Source organism: Amblyomma americanum, chromosome 2 (assembly GCF_052857255.1).
Source record: "Amblyomma americanum isolate KBUSLIRL-KWMA chromosome 2, ASM5285725v1, whole genome shotgun sequence".
NCBI classification, from domain to species: Eukaryota; Metazoa; Arthropoda; class Arachnida; order Ixodida; family Ixodidae; genus Amblyomma; species Amblyomma americanum.
The window spans coordinates 18,206,062-18,221,089 of record NC_135498.1 but is presented as its reverse complement, the minus strand read 5'-3'; positions in this window follow the sequence as shown (position 1 = coordinate 18,221,089).

Sequence of the window (15,028 nt, the reverse complement as noted above, 5' to 3'; positions counted from 1 at the left end):
ACCAACGGACGAAAAATTGTCTTAGGGAGGGAGCTGTCCTATAGGAAGTGCTGCGCCTTTCCTGCAATACATTTCATGCGCGCGCGTGGCCTCAACGAAACGATAGGCTGCTATTTCAATGCGATAGCCTTAGAGGCCTCGTTGTCCTGAAAATCCGGTGTTGGCGTTGTTAGCAAAAAATCACGAGCATGGCACAGGCAAGCGGTCCCCAGAGAGCATCATAGGAGGCAGGTGAACCACTTAGGTCACGTGACCTTGCGGCGTCATCTCAAGCTGCCCACCGGATAGTGAGCAAAAAAAAATTGGTCGCTCGAGAAGAGCAACCTGGGTAGCACAAGACCCACCGCTGGGAGCACCTGCCATCGCAGTGCAGTGCCGCATCGCTTAACCCCTGCACCACTGCGCTAGGAGGGGTATGATGACTATCAGGGATCCATAAATGTAAAGTATAGAATGGCATTCTGCATATATGGGAATTAACTCACTACGCTACCCAATGGACATTAAAACTCCTATGGACATCTTGCGGACGTTTACGACGTCTTCAGGACGTCGAAGTCAGTTCCAGTGCCCGCTGGGCTGTCGTGTCATGCTCAATTAAGGCGTAGCTTGTGTGTCCCTTTAGATTTTTTTTTTTTTTGTTTAGAGAAAGAAGACCAAAAATTACGGAATTTCCTCCGGTGCTCGGGCGCCTTAGCGTTTTTCCTTTATAAAAACGCAGCCGCGGCGGCTGCGTTTTTATGGAGGAAAAACGCTAAGGCGCCCGTGTGCTGTGCGATGTCAGTGCATGTTAAAGATCCCCAGGTGGTCGAAATTATTCCGGAGCCCTCCACTACGGCCCCTTCTTCTTCCCTTCCTCTTTCACTCCCTCCCTTATCCCTTCCCTTACGGCGCGGTTCAGGTGTCCGCTGATATGTGAGACAGATACTGCGCCATTTCCTTTCCCCAAAAACCAATTATTATTATTACTCCGGTGCTCGCAGCAGGTCTTATATAAAACTTATGCGTTTCACCTTGTTGCTTTTATTGTTTTTCTTTTTCTTTTCGCCCGTCACACCGATGGATAAAATCATTCAAAAGCGAGGCCTGCAAGACTATTCGTTATCGTTCTTTATGTGATATTTTTATTTACTTCCTTTCTGGCTCTCCATTTCCAAGCGCCCAGAAACATGTCCGTCGCGTGTGCATGTTTTTTAGACGCGCAGTGGGCGCCCTACATGCATGGAGAGGCACCAACGTAGCGCTGTGTCGTTCCGCGACACACGCGCACACACACACCATCACACAAGTACGCAGACCGCGGGGTGTCAATTACCCTAATTGCCGCGCGGGACGCGATATAGCGCTTGCAATCACCTCTTGTTGACGCCGTTAATTATCGTGTCTTTACTATCGCCGGCACAAAATCGAGACCCGTTGGTCCCATTTGTTCCCGCGAGGGGAACTCCCCCCCCCCCTCCCCCCCTCTCCTTCATGACTGAAAAACCATAGCTAGGCGCTCGCGATCCACTCCTGTGCGACCGCCGAGGAAGATACCTGGCGTCACACCATTGCGAGGCGCCATTCTTCCTTCTCTTAGGCTTAGTGTTCATTTTTTTTTTTAACTGTAATGGTTTGGCCGCTGTTTCGTTTGCTTTCTCTTACTCTGGCTCCTATCTGGCTCGTGTCCTCTAATCGTGCATTGTGGGTAACTATCTACAAAGGAACAACAGAGCGAGGCGGAGGTAGGGAAGATACGACAGGAGCACAAAGTCCATGTCATTAAGGCTTTGTTTTCTATCTTTAAAGATCTTTCCTTTGTCCTCTTACAGCATGGATGGTCCATGGTGCTGATAGTCCGTATGTAATAGTGGGCGCATCTCTGCCTGCGGAACGATAAAAGGTAAAAAGAAAAACAGAAACTGTAGAAATAAACCGATGTAAAACTATAAACACACTCACTCCGAGCCCCTCGCTGGCGTGGTTCTTTTGTATACGGCGCGCACACACCGTTAATCCAATTAAGGGGCGTGCTGCGCCGACGACCAGAGCTTCTCTTCTCCCCGGTGGGCATTCAGCGCTGATAGCTGCGCGCACGCGTCAAAACGCGCCTGTTCAACACGTCTCCCTGTCTCTGCGGACGTAATTAAGTTGTTTCTGCTTTCTTTTTCTCGCTGAATGCGGGCCGCGGTAGCAACACCGCAGACATTTTCAGGTTCGGGATTGTAACGGACTGAAATAGAAGCGTGCATCGCAGATCGTGTTTATTACATAAGACACTGCTTAACCGCCGCGGTTCGCAGTTGCGTTCTGAAGTGCTAGTGCAAGTGAAAAGCGACATTGTGCGTTGATTTATGTTCAGGAGGCAAAAAGGCTTCGGGGAAGTCAATGCCTACCTCTGGTTTACCCTCTATGAAATGCAGTAGGGGAAGTCTTCCTTTATGCAGCAAGGTACCTTCGTTGCTGTTGTCGTTAGCCTTTCAAAAGATGATACCCACACTGGGGGATCGGCCAAGAATCGGGAGGCAGAGGTTGCTATTCACCTGTACATAATAAATACAAAAGAAAAGCGCGCAAGGCCCCTGTTCGTTGAGCCCCCATAGAGGTCAATATGTTTCGTCTCCTTCTTCCAAGAGTACCTGGGTAACACGAAATACCTGGCCTCACGGACTTTAGACTCACCTACACAGCTATGCATAGTACACGCTGATGGTCACGCATATACAGTGTGCGCCTATAATGAATCTATAGCATGTGGTATGTGCGGTTTAACGTCCCGAAGCAACACATGGTCTATGATGGATGCCGTAGTGGAGGGCACCAAATTCGTTTAGACCAACCGGGATTCTTTAATGTGCGCTGACATCGCACAGCACACGGGGGCTTCTGCATTTCTGCTTCGTCGAAATGCGGCTGCCGCGGACGGGATATGATCCCGCGACCTTGGGATCAGCAGCTGACCGCCTAAGCCAGTGAGCCACCGCGGTAGGTGTTATAATGGCGTGGGTGCTATTGACTGTCGTCCAGGTCGGCACTTGTGTGTCATCCAGGCCCATCCGCGGAGGGACGGGAGGATAAAAATAAACCGACGCGGGGGAAACAGACGCCGGGTGACCAGAAAGCGGGATACTGAACACGGGACTATGAAGACGTAACATATTTTAAGAGCGTCAGCTCTTACTCATCACGTTTCTCGAATTCATGGGGTCTACTGCCACCTCCCTTTGGCGTGAAATTTCCTTAGTCCGAGGAATTCAAGATGGCGGCCCCCATAGTAAATCGATATAGCAATCCAATTGCGGATTGACTGGTGACGTCATTAGTATATCGAAGTGGTGATTGAATGCTGACGTCACTGATATATTCAATTGGTGATTGATTGGTGACGCCACTTAAAAATCCAAGATGTCGAATTCGCATTTCAGTTGGTGTACATCACTTTAATCTCATTCATATCAATTCTAGGAAACCAAACAGCTAGCGTTCATTACTTCAACGTCTTCCAGACGGTGGCGGCATCTTTTGTTTATTGATTGCTTGATGCGTGATACCCTCAAGGCGCAATGTCATTGCACATCGTAAAAGGAAGGGGAAATAGTGGAAAAGTGGTAATACATAATTTTCTTGCGGCTGTAAAACGGGGAAAAAACTAGAAAAAGTATTATAATATACGTGTGAGCAAGACACAGGTTCAGCAGATTTCACCATGCTCCGCCAGAAGTTCGCCAAGGCGCAGCGTTAAAGTCATCTATATGCCTCTCACAAATGGCAACAAGTATCCGCGCTGCAAAGAAGGTGGCGCGCAAATCGCTTCCATTTCTGGGCCGTCCCCAGCAGCCGCGTCAGTTCGTCCCCTCTTTATAAACGCCAGAAAGAGCAAACAAGTTCTCCCGAGTGTCCGTCAGGCACCAGCGACGCGAGGGTCGAACCCGGTACACGCTTTCCTCTCTCCACTCTTCCCCGACGCGCCGCAGAGCGTTCGGAGAAGGGACGTGACGCTGCTTCTTCAGGTCGTCCGAGTCGATTGACGGCCACGCGGAGGCGATGCCAGGCGATCCCCGGACGCGCGAAGTGCGAAGCCATTAGAGCGCGCGACTGGACACGCAGACAAAAGCGCGCGCCCCGGAGAACGCAGAAGCGGATGTCGTCCCCGCGCGAAGAGAAAATTGCGCGGGGACCACGACACGTCCGCGAGGCTTCGCCGCGCGAGTTGCGTGCAGCGCAGTGAAGGCAGCGCATCGCGGTCGAGATCCATCAGTCGGTGTTGCTGGGCGAACTGGGAGAGAACAAACGGTTGGGCGACACCTGTTGTCTCACTATTCTCTTTCTGCTGAGCGTCACGCGGATTCCCCTTGCGCGTTAAATAGACAAAACAAACAAGAAATGAGCCAATACGAAGTAAACGGAAAACAGGAGTGCTGGAGTAAAATGACCTCCCTATTGTCGGCTTCACTGCAGAAAAAAAAGAAACTTGCATTTCGCTTTCATGTGGCCTTGTCTAGGCAGCGTTCAGTCAGCGTGACAGCCAAGAAGTATCTGGTTTTGATCAGATACGGCGCGTTTAATTATGACTCAGTGCGCGCCCGCAGCTTGGACGTATTAGAGACTGTACAACATGTATAACCTTCCGCGCAAGGGCCTGGATAGGCGGGGGGGGTGCACGTCAGTTTTAGATGCTGCCACTGCATGCAAGTAGGCCGCGCCGGAGCTCCGCGTTGCCGCCGCCCGACCAGGGTCGAACAATGGCCGGAGCGCGCGAATGACAGCGCGCGTCGCCCGGGGCGGCGGTGAGGGCGAGGGGAAAGAAGGAGGGCAATTACCGCCATCCCGGCGCGGAGGCCAATTGCCGCGGCGGCGGCGGCCGCCGACGAAACCGTTTCACCTTCGATTTCGTCCGCTCCGGTCGGGTGCCCTTCGACCAAGGCGGCGATCGATCAAGATGCCACGGCGCTTTCCACGTAGTGCCCTCCTGCCGGAGCCGCCGCCAACAAAGTCGCTGCTTTGTCACCGCCGCTCTCCGCTCTCGCTGGCCGGCCGAGTCTCTCGTGGGGTGACGGTCCGTCGTCTCCGGCTCCTTCGGCGGCGGCGGAGTTCTTTGGTTCGAGGTCGCCGCGCCATTGCGGTGACCTTCTCGCTCCCGGACTCCCGGTTCTCCTCATCCTCGGCTTCCTCTGTCGAACGCCGCGCCGCCATTGTACACGCCGAAGACGACGGCGGCGGTGGGGACGAGTACGACAACAAGACACGCCTCCTCCTCATGTGCGTGCATCTCTTGCATCAGCCGCAGAGCGCCCTCTCTCCCACCGAAGACAGCCCGCCGCGGAACTTGGCGCCAGCTAATCGGAAGGCCGCCTTCTTACGCAGCTTGCAAATACGGTTCGTCAGTGCGCCTACGCTGGCTGTTATTCACCACAGTGGACGATGTCACGGCCAAAGCACTGGTCCATCATCGCGAAGCATTCTTGCATGTGAACGCCATAGTGAACTGGGCCCTCGATTAAGCTGGTGCCAGCTGCAGGCTACACAACACTGCACGGTACTTTTTTGCGAGGCAGAGCGCGCAGCCTCGAAGCGAAGTCGTTGCGCCAGCGCCGATGACCAACAAAAGCGCGTTCGCTGGGCAAACAGGGCCTTCGGAGCTCCGGCGGAGAGTCCCCGCAATTAAAGGAGCGAGCATGTGTCGCCCGTCTCCGTGCGTCATGCCGAAGGCAAAATGGTACGAAGGCGATGGTCGCGAGGAGAGGCGCCACAGCTTTACGCCTCCTCTCCTTCTCTATCCCTCGTACCTTTTAGCGAGAGCGCAAACAAATGGGAGCGCGGTATTTCTCATGCGTGTCAGCTTTGTAGCGCGCAACTAAAAGAAATGGCACTCGCTCTTACGTGGACTCGAGAGAGCCCAGCGTCTGCCGCGCATCTCGTCTGCTGGTTGTTTCTCGCTTTTTGAGATCTGTGTTTCAATAGTTTACGCCCAGAGCTCCCAGAGAAGTCGAAGTTAAATAAGAGAGTGAAACAAAGCAGTGGGGATAAAATGTAGGTGTGGAGACGGCCTTTACCTCAGCCAAAAATTTTCCATTGAAAAACTTTGAAAAACGTCATTTTTTTGGCGAAGAAAGCCCAAGGATTACATGGCATTATTACCTACTTCTAATGACATCCTTATATAATGCCCCTATTGCAGGAATGACATAATTAACGTCGTGCGCGAATGTCTCCGCAAACGTCACGGACCCCGGTCCCTAGACGGCACGCACTGTCTGTGGTTGAGTGGCCTCACGCTACGCTGACCTAGGGTTCACCCTACGCTGACCCGAGTGCGCGTGCACGCCCTCAGCCGGCAGTATCATGACATACGCTGAGTGGCTTCAAGGAACACCGCACTGCCTCCGCTCCCGGACGAAGACGATCCGAAATCGACCGGCGCTCGCACTCGTCGTTGACCGATGGGTGAATACAGTTATCTAGTTACCCGGTTGACTAATTTCAAATAATTAACTTTTTAACTATTACAGTTATACACCGGGCTGCCATTAGAGATTTGAAGCCGGTCGTTAGTAAGAGCCGCATCAGGTCTTAGAATTTATAGAATGCGATTGCCCTCTACGCTGTGCTTCGACAAAATTTGGTTGTTTCGACTAGTTACGTGCACTGGACGGGTTGCTCTGCCTGCATGCTTTTCGAAAGCGCGTGTATTGTAGCGATAGCTACACTACGCCACCTCTTCGACCCTTCAGCGTGGTACCGCTTGAGCTCCGTGGCGGCGCCGTTTGTCACGTGGTTGGCCACGTGGTGCCGAGCAGCTGGTGCTGCCGGCGGCGCGGCGCGCAACAGCTGTGCGCATGCGCCGTGTCAATTGGGACGAAGATGAAGAAGGAACGCCCAGCTAAACGGAGCGGCGAAAGACAGACTTTGCAATTCGACTGAGCAAGTTCCACTCAGCCAGGTGTAGCTATCGCGTCACTCCAGGTTTAACCAGAACTAAACCACGGCCAGTTTTTGGCTCGATGTAGCCAAAATTTGATGGGCCACAGAGCCGAGGGAAATCGCGCTTTCGAAATCCAACAACTCAGGTGGCTAATTCTAACGACCGGCCACAAATCACTAATTAAAACCAGTTGCCTAACTGTGATGGTTAAAAAGTTAATTATCAGAAATTAGTTAAACGACTGACTAGTTAACTTCATTCAAATATTTTCTGATGTCCGCCGACATTGATATCATTCTGCCACAGAAGCCGTCTTCATAACTAAAAAAAAGCATAATGTTAAAAATTAGTGTTAAAAAATTAGTGGCCGGCTTCCCGGAACACTACTGATCCGGAGTTCTCGGGTTCGATCCCGACCGCGGCGGCTACGTTTTTATGGAGAAAAAATGCTAAGGCGCCCGTGTGCTTTGCGATGTCAGTGCACGTTAAAGGTCCCCAGGTGGTCGAAATTAATCCGGAGCCCTCCACTACGGCACATCTCTCTTCCTTTCTTCTTTCACTCCCTCTTTTATCCCTTCCCTTATGGCGCGGTTCAGGTGTCCAACGATATATGAGACAGATACTGTGCCATTTCCTTTCCCCCAAACAAATTATTATTATTATTATTATTATTATTATTATTATTATTATTATTATTATTATTACTATTATTATTATTATTATTATTATTATTATAAGTGGAAAGTGCGTTACGGATAAGCCAATTTAAGAAATCGGAAACTCTTCCATTCAAGCGAAACTGAAGCACGTCAAGATCCTCCTGACGCATCAGATTGGTTTTTGAGGAAAGGAAACGGCGCAGCAACTGTCACATATCTCAATGGACACCCGAGCCGCGCCGTAAGGAAAGGGATAAAGGAGGGAGTGAAAGAAGAAAGGAGAGTGGTGCCGTAGTGGAGGTCTCCGGAATAATTTCGACCACCTGGGCATCTTTAGCGTGCACTGAAATCGCACAGCACACGGGCGCCTTTTGCGTTTCGCCTCCATCGAAACGCAGCCGCCGCGGTTGGGTTCGAACCCGGGAAGTCCGGATCAGTAGCCGAGCGCCTTAACCACTGAGCCACCGCGGTGGGAACACAGAGCACACACAGCAAAGCTATTGTGCCGCGGTGACCGCGTTTCTATGGACGTTAAACGCAAAAAATGCTCGAGGGTTTCTCGATGTGAGTGCCATACTGCAATACGACGTCCCTCATGTCCAGATGGCGCTTCGGGACGTTAAAGTTACACTGAGGACCACTACATCCAATTATTGTTTTCAGTAAAAATTGGTTCTTTGGCTCCTTCTGCACATGTTAACGTGGACGCGTTTATCGGCGCAAAAATTGAAAATATCTTGCCGCCAATGTATTGAAACAAGGGACATCCCAACCGAAAAGGACGAGTTGCCAACCGTTTTCAAGTAAATGGTGGTGTAGAGTAGGCTATGGGATCTATGTAAAAATTTGTGTCGACGCACACATTTCACTTGCGAAATCGGCGGGAGATGGCGGCCCCTGCATTTCGTTTCTTTTTGTATTTTATAGCTAATAAATGCTGTGTTTTCGGTGTGAGTGTTAACTGTGATTTAAGCACAGTAACGTGTCGATCAAGGTCAAATTCTATACCGGATGTTGCACCCAGGATATTCTGCAATTTTTTAAAGTTTAGTATTGAAAGAGTATTGAAACTGTGTGGCGCATCAGAATAGAGCTTGAAAGTGCTGACTAGAAGATAGGTTAACTAATTTTGAGTAAACTTTTTAACTATTACCGTTAGCCTCCTTATTTATTGGGAGGCTTGTAGTCCACCGTAAGTAATATTCATATCAGTTTTTAGAATTTAGAAAACGCAGTTACTCTAAACGCTGTGACCCGGCAAAGTTTGCCTCCATCGCGCCAAAATACATGCGCTTTCGAAAAGCTTGCTGGCAACGCAGTCCCCCCAGAGCACGCAACTCGTCGAAGTCGCCAAATTTATTGGGCCACAGCGCAGAAGGTAACTGCGTTTTTAAAATTTCATAAACGGATATGGATATTTGGCTACACGCCTCTCAGTAAACAAGCAGACTAGCGGTAACAGTAAAAAGTTATCTATTTATTATTTGTTAAATGGAAGCTGAAATTATTTTTTGAGAGTACGAGATGATTAAAGGATTCGAATGTGTGAAGCTTATAGGTGAATCATACCAAGTAGGTTTAGGCTAGCATTTGAAATGGTGTCGTAATCACCTATTAAAAGCAGAGACAATATTTAGGCTTCACTCTCACTGAGTCGGAGAAGTGTGGAGAAACTGTTTATGACGTCACTTTGTCGAAATTTTGGGTTTCCACTGTCTTCGCCTAATGCCGCCCTGCGTTGTTCGACACCGTCAAACAACACTTCGTTGGCTTTACCTTCGGTGGCGTTGGTTTTCGTCTTTCAAGCAACTGTTTCTTCGTTGTAAGCGTAGCGCAGCTGTACGTGACGTCATCACTGTGGGCCCTACCCGAACCTGTGCATTGCGCAGAAGCCTGAACCTCCACTCGGCATCATTCGGCGATTACGTCACCATTTCAAATGCTAGCCCAAAAACACTTGACATTCTTTACTTGTTTAACTCATTCGAGCCCTTTAAGCTGGTCGAATTGTGAAACTTCTTCTGTTGCCGTTTAAGCAACCTACTAGTTAGATCATCATAGCTGTATTATATTGCGCTGCAACGTTCACAGTTATATGCTGAAAAAAAAACGCTCTTCTAATTAAAAATGTTATTTTTTAAATTGCAGGACATTTTAGGTGAAACACCAGGTATGACCGCAGTGTCCCTTCAAGTCAACACACCAAACACCTATCTTCAAGGTGACCAGTTACGTAGGACATAATTTTTGAGCAGTGAGCAATACAAAACGTGAAAAGGGCGTTTATTTACTTAAGTGTTATTACTGAACAATCAAAAGGCGCGTATTAGGCTTTTTTGAGAAACTAGAAATGATAAAAGTTAGACGAATTCTTTCAATGAATATAGAGCTACTCAAGTTATTTCATGACTTGCTAACGCCTGAGTATGCTTGTTTAAATTCAGATACTTTCCTTAGAGCACTAGCTCTTGCAATACATAATCTTACAACACGCCTTCTGCATCTCTCTTGTAGTTCGAACTTCCATCTTGCTTTGATAAGTACAGACCCCTTCGATGTAAAAGAAGAAACCAATTTGCAAAAAATGTGAATTTTTTTCCTATTCATCGAGTAAAGCTGAAAACAATTCTTGCATTATATAGTTTGTGTATATTACCTCTCCCCCTATCCTCTCTTCCTGTCCCCTCACCTCTTTCATTTCATTTCTCCATTCTGCCTGCTATCCTTTATTTCCGCTGCCCCAGCTCAGGTGCTTCAGTATCGATGGCAGATGCCGGGGCTAGCAAAAATATTTTCCTTCCTTTTTATTATTATTTGAATAAAAACCATTTACTGCTACTACATATTCGCCAAGAGGAACAAGTTAACATGGAGAGAATGGTGTTTAAGTTACACCTAATCAGGGTGTGATCAATAATTTAATGCTCAAACTTTGTTCCTTTTAAAATATATTGGAGGAGGTTGAACGTATAGCGAACTGCGGTTTGTTTAGTACTGGTGTATTTAAACCTGTAACGCTCAGGCATTGAGAACGCCGAAGAAAAGTTATGAGCTTCTAATATTCAATCACTAATGGTCTCTTCATTGCAGAAATATAAAAGACTGGCAGAAGTATGTAAAAAAAGATAATTAGAGTTTCGTCATACTTAGCTAATTAAACGGCGGCTATAGCTGGCAAAGGACAGGGTTGATTAAAGAAACATAGCAGAGGCCTTTGACCTGCAGTGGGAGTAATCGGGCTGACGATGATAATGAATTTTAATGACCTCTGAATTTCTAAAGACGGTAAGAATGGGCGCAGATACGCAGAACCATACAGTAAATGAACAGCAATGTTAAAAACTCCTCCAAATGCAGCATTACGACCACAAAAAAAAAAAGTCGACTGTTTTGACGTTAAAAGGGCACTGAGGACACCTACTTTCAATTATTGAATAAAAACTGACTTTTCTGGCTCTTTTTGTGGGTTTTTCGGCGTTTGTCAGCAGCAAAAGACGCATTTATCGCCGAAAAAGTTTGGATTTAAAAATATTCCCGCCAGTGGATTCGAGCTTGTGACGTCCTTACCGAAAAGGATGGGTTGCCGCCGTTTTCAGGCGAATGGCGATGTAGCCTGGCCTGTGAAATCCGTGCAGAAATTCAATGTCGACGCGTGCACTCTACTTGCGAAATCGGCCGCTGATGGCTACGCCTGCATTTCGTTTTTCGGTTTCTTGTAGCTTAATATAGCAGCGGCGTTTTCCCTGAAGTGGTGTGTTTGTGATTAGAAAGCGGTACTATGTCGATACAAGTAAACTTAATTTGTCCTTGGCTATTCCATAAACTTGCCTTTCAGCAGTGTTCCTGCACCGCTGGCACTGAAAGTTTGACCATGTTCTTATAAACTTATGCGAAAAGACCGTCTCTTCAAATATGTTAGCAATTCATGCTGTTCTGCTAGCAGCAATTAAAATTATCCCCATTTTTTACATTCTTTATCACAAGTGGTACGCCGAGAATTACAGGCTAATTACGCTTTTTCGAGCAGAAGAGGAAACTATTGCCATTTGTGTTTGTCATGTACGTGATACACGGGGCATTAATTGCAGGGTTAAAAAGCACAGCTGTTCGCTTTACAGGAGTATTTTTAGTGCGAAAGTAATACTTCACGAGGTCTAACCGGCTCACCGCGTTTGCGTGAAGCTTGACCTTGAGGGTGACCTTGGCAAAACCTGGCATAGCAAGTGCCCATTCGGAAATAAAATCAATATTACCGCGACTGGGATTCGAACCCGCGGCGGTGCGAACAGATCAGCTTTGATGGCAAATGCACGAGGGCACTACGGTATCTCCGCGGCCTATTACGCCTCGTGTTAAACTGATGATGATGATGATGTCATCAGGCTTGATGGCACATACCAACAGCGAGAAATTGGCCAAACTGCAACACACACTCTCGCAGTGCTTTGCACATCGTCGTCTTCAACTTCTATCTGCCGCGCGAACAGATCAGATCAGCTTAACGTCGATCAGAGCTTAACTTGAGTCTAATATCGTCACCCCACGTGCCTAGCACGCAGCAAAGCAAAACCAGGAGCCAACCAGGCTAAACACATTCTTTCCCACGTCTACTCAGTTTAGTTACGTTAAAACCCTCTCACTTTTTTTCCCGCGCTATTTTTGATAATACTGCCATCTTGTGCCAGACATTCACTTACCCTCAGATTCGTTCTGGAAATGTCGTTGTAGGGCAAACACAGAAACAAACGTCGTCATCTTTGCGCGTACGACTGCTCGCCTCGAAAAAGGCGCAGCCTATGTGGGCCCCTTTTAGCGCTGCATACGCGACCGAGAAAGCTTGTCCGCTCCATTGCACTCGCTTCCTGACGCCGCGGTCGAGAGAGGGCGCCAGGCGTCGCGGCACTCGGAAGGAAGATTCGGGAGGCGACGTGGACTTCGCGCCAGCGACGCGACTTCTCACTTACGGCTTCCGGGAGGCGCCCTGCCTGCACTTCCGCCGCTAAGCGTCGGCCATCGACGCCCCATGCGGTCCGAGCGGGTTGATGGGCTCGAGTCGAAGGACGCTTTCCGAAGGGCTTCCTCACGCGTTTGGCACAACGGAACAACCGCATTCACCGCTATATCAGAGCGACCGGAAATGACTGCCCTCTCGTCACGTGTCAAGAGTGATAAGACTTCGGCCTATTCCAGAGTGGTTTTAGTGTTTGACCTTTCGGTGAACTTATAAGGCGTGCGAGGTTTCTGCCTGGATGATATCAACCGTCCCCTCGTTGGCACTGCTTATCGGGTGATCCGAATTTTCGCAATTTCTACGGGCTGGCATCACGGCAAGTTAGTTAAGACTCTTGACTCAGAAAGGCAGACAAGCTTTAGTAGCAACCGCTGTAGCTATCAATATTTAGCTTTATCGCAACGACATTGTAAAGGAATCCAAGTGCTGGATGCTGGATGCGCATGCGTAAAGCTGCATGCCTAACGCACTAGAATTCATGAGTCATGACACCTGACGACCTCTGTGAAGCTCTTGGAAACGACGCTTTCACAGACGCTCTAGAATACTGAGGCTATCTATACCAGAAGTATGTGGGTGAGGTCGAATTTCATTACATTTCTTTCAACTGTCTTCCTCTACGTCATTCCCAGCTGCGCCTGGGTGCACACCATCAGTACACACTCACAGACTGGATGACTTAGTCAGAAAAAGTGAGTGACAAGAGGAAAGTAAAGTAACTGCTTCTCATCGAATGCGGATACATACTTCCACATGCCGCTTTCATTGCTTTCCTTGCCACGGCAATGGACGCTGCGTGGTACAAAGAAAATGCCGCCATGTTACGATGAGCTCATATCGAGGTCAGGTATGCGTCCGATCAGCTCTGCGAAAATTGTGAGCACGTAAAACAGCGCTGATCCGATTTGAAGACTGTGAAGGGATCGAATGGGCAGCTGCGTTGAATCACTGTGAGGTCGATCACGCGCCCAGTCCGTGGGCTGCCAGGACGCGTCCCCAACACACTCTCGCCACTTCCGGCACATTATGGTTCCTGCTGTCTCTGCGGCAGTGATGAACAGCCCTAATGGGGGCCCACTCGGCTTCGAAGGTCAGGCACCTGCGCTGCACAACGCTGCGCGGGGACCGAAAGGCCGACGCTGCCCTCGCGCAGAAGGTTTCATTACGGGAAAACGGGGTCTCTTTCCGACGCGGGAGCATTTAGCTGCTCGCCTTAAACAAACACAGCCGCGTCCACCGCCGATGGCTCGCGGCGCCGCGGCCCGCCGCCCTTGCCGACACCCGACACACTGTCGTTGCGTCTCGCGGGGGGGTCCCGTGCCGTGAGCTAATGGGGACGTCGGTTTCGGGGAATTGTCCCGGGCGGCGGACGTCCATTTTAACCCCCGTGAACAACAGATGCGGATCCCTCGTTGACGCCGCCGCGTGCATTAGTGGCACCGCGGACACGCCGGCGCCTCCTTGAAGCATCTGTCGAGAGACGACTCCCAGTTGTTTGGACCCTCCCGGAATGTTGTCGCGCCTCGTCCGTAACAGCGGCAAGCTAAGCCGCGTATGCGCACGAGAGGCGCCCCGCTGTGGTCCGATGACAGGACTAAGTGCGGAACAGCTGCGGGCCGGACGAGAGTCAAAGGAAAACGATTGCGCCTGCGGGCACAATGGGAGGTTGTTTTTGCTTTTTCTTCTGGGGGCGAGAGTGTGAGCAATACTGTGAAGGCATGGGGCGTGCCACCTAAACCTGGTGGGCCAATCATTTCGAGTGTCTATTCCCGGAATGCCATGTTCGTATAGCTATTTTGATGTTCTTTTCGTGTTGGGCATTTTAGGGAAAGGGTTTTGAACCTTGCCGAAGCGGGAAGGCGTGCCATACAGTTTTTGAACCAATCAGGTGTTAGTTGTTGGTGATTGGGTGATGCAAGGGGTGGGCGAGTCTCCTAGGTCTTTAAAACCAGGTCCGGAGCCGGGAAAAGGCGTTCTGAGCTAGATTTAGATCCCTTGCATCTTTGGCGATGCCAAGGAGGGAAGATTTTCCCTTAGCCAGTTCCATGTAATCATGCTTGCCGTTTATTCTGTTGTAAATATGTGAATTCCTGTATAAAGTTTCAGTTTTCCTTCCTTCAGTCAAGTTTTGCCGGATCTCGTCTGTTATACCGTCTCGTCTCGGACGGTGGGGCACCCGGTGGTGGAGCCCGGTATACGAGTTATACGAAATCTCACCACGACCAAGAAGAACGAACCTATCTTTACTAAGACTGACCTGCTTCCAAAGTTCGCGTTAGTAATAGAAAACGCTGTGTTCATATCCTTTGCGGCCAAGTTTCTTCAGGGGCGGATTTATGGGTCGCTTTTGAAGGCCTCCTCCAAACTCATTGGAGGTGTCTTAGTTCAACCATGTATTTCTTGGACTTTTTTCATAAAAAAAGTGGGCTTCAGCATGGTTTTCCAATTTAAAACTTC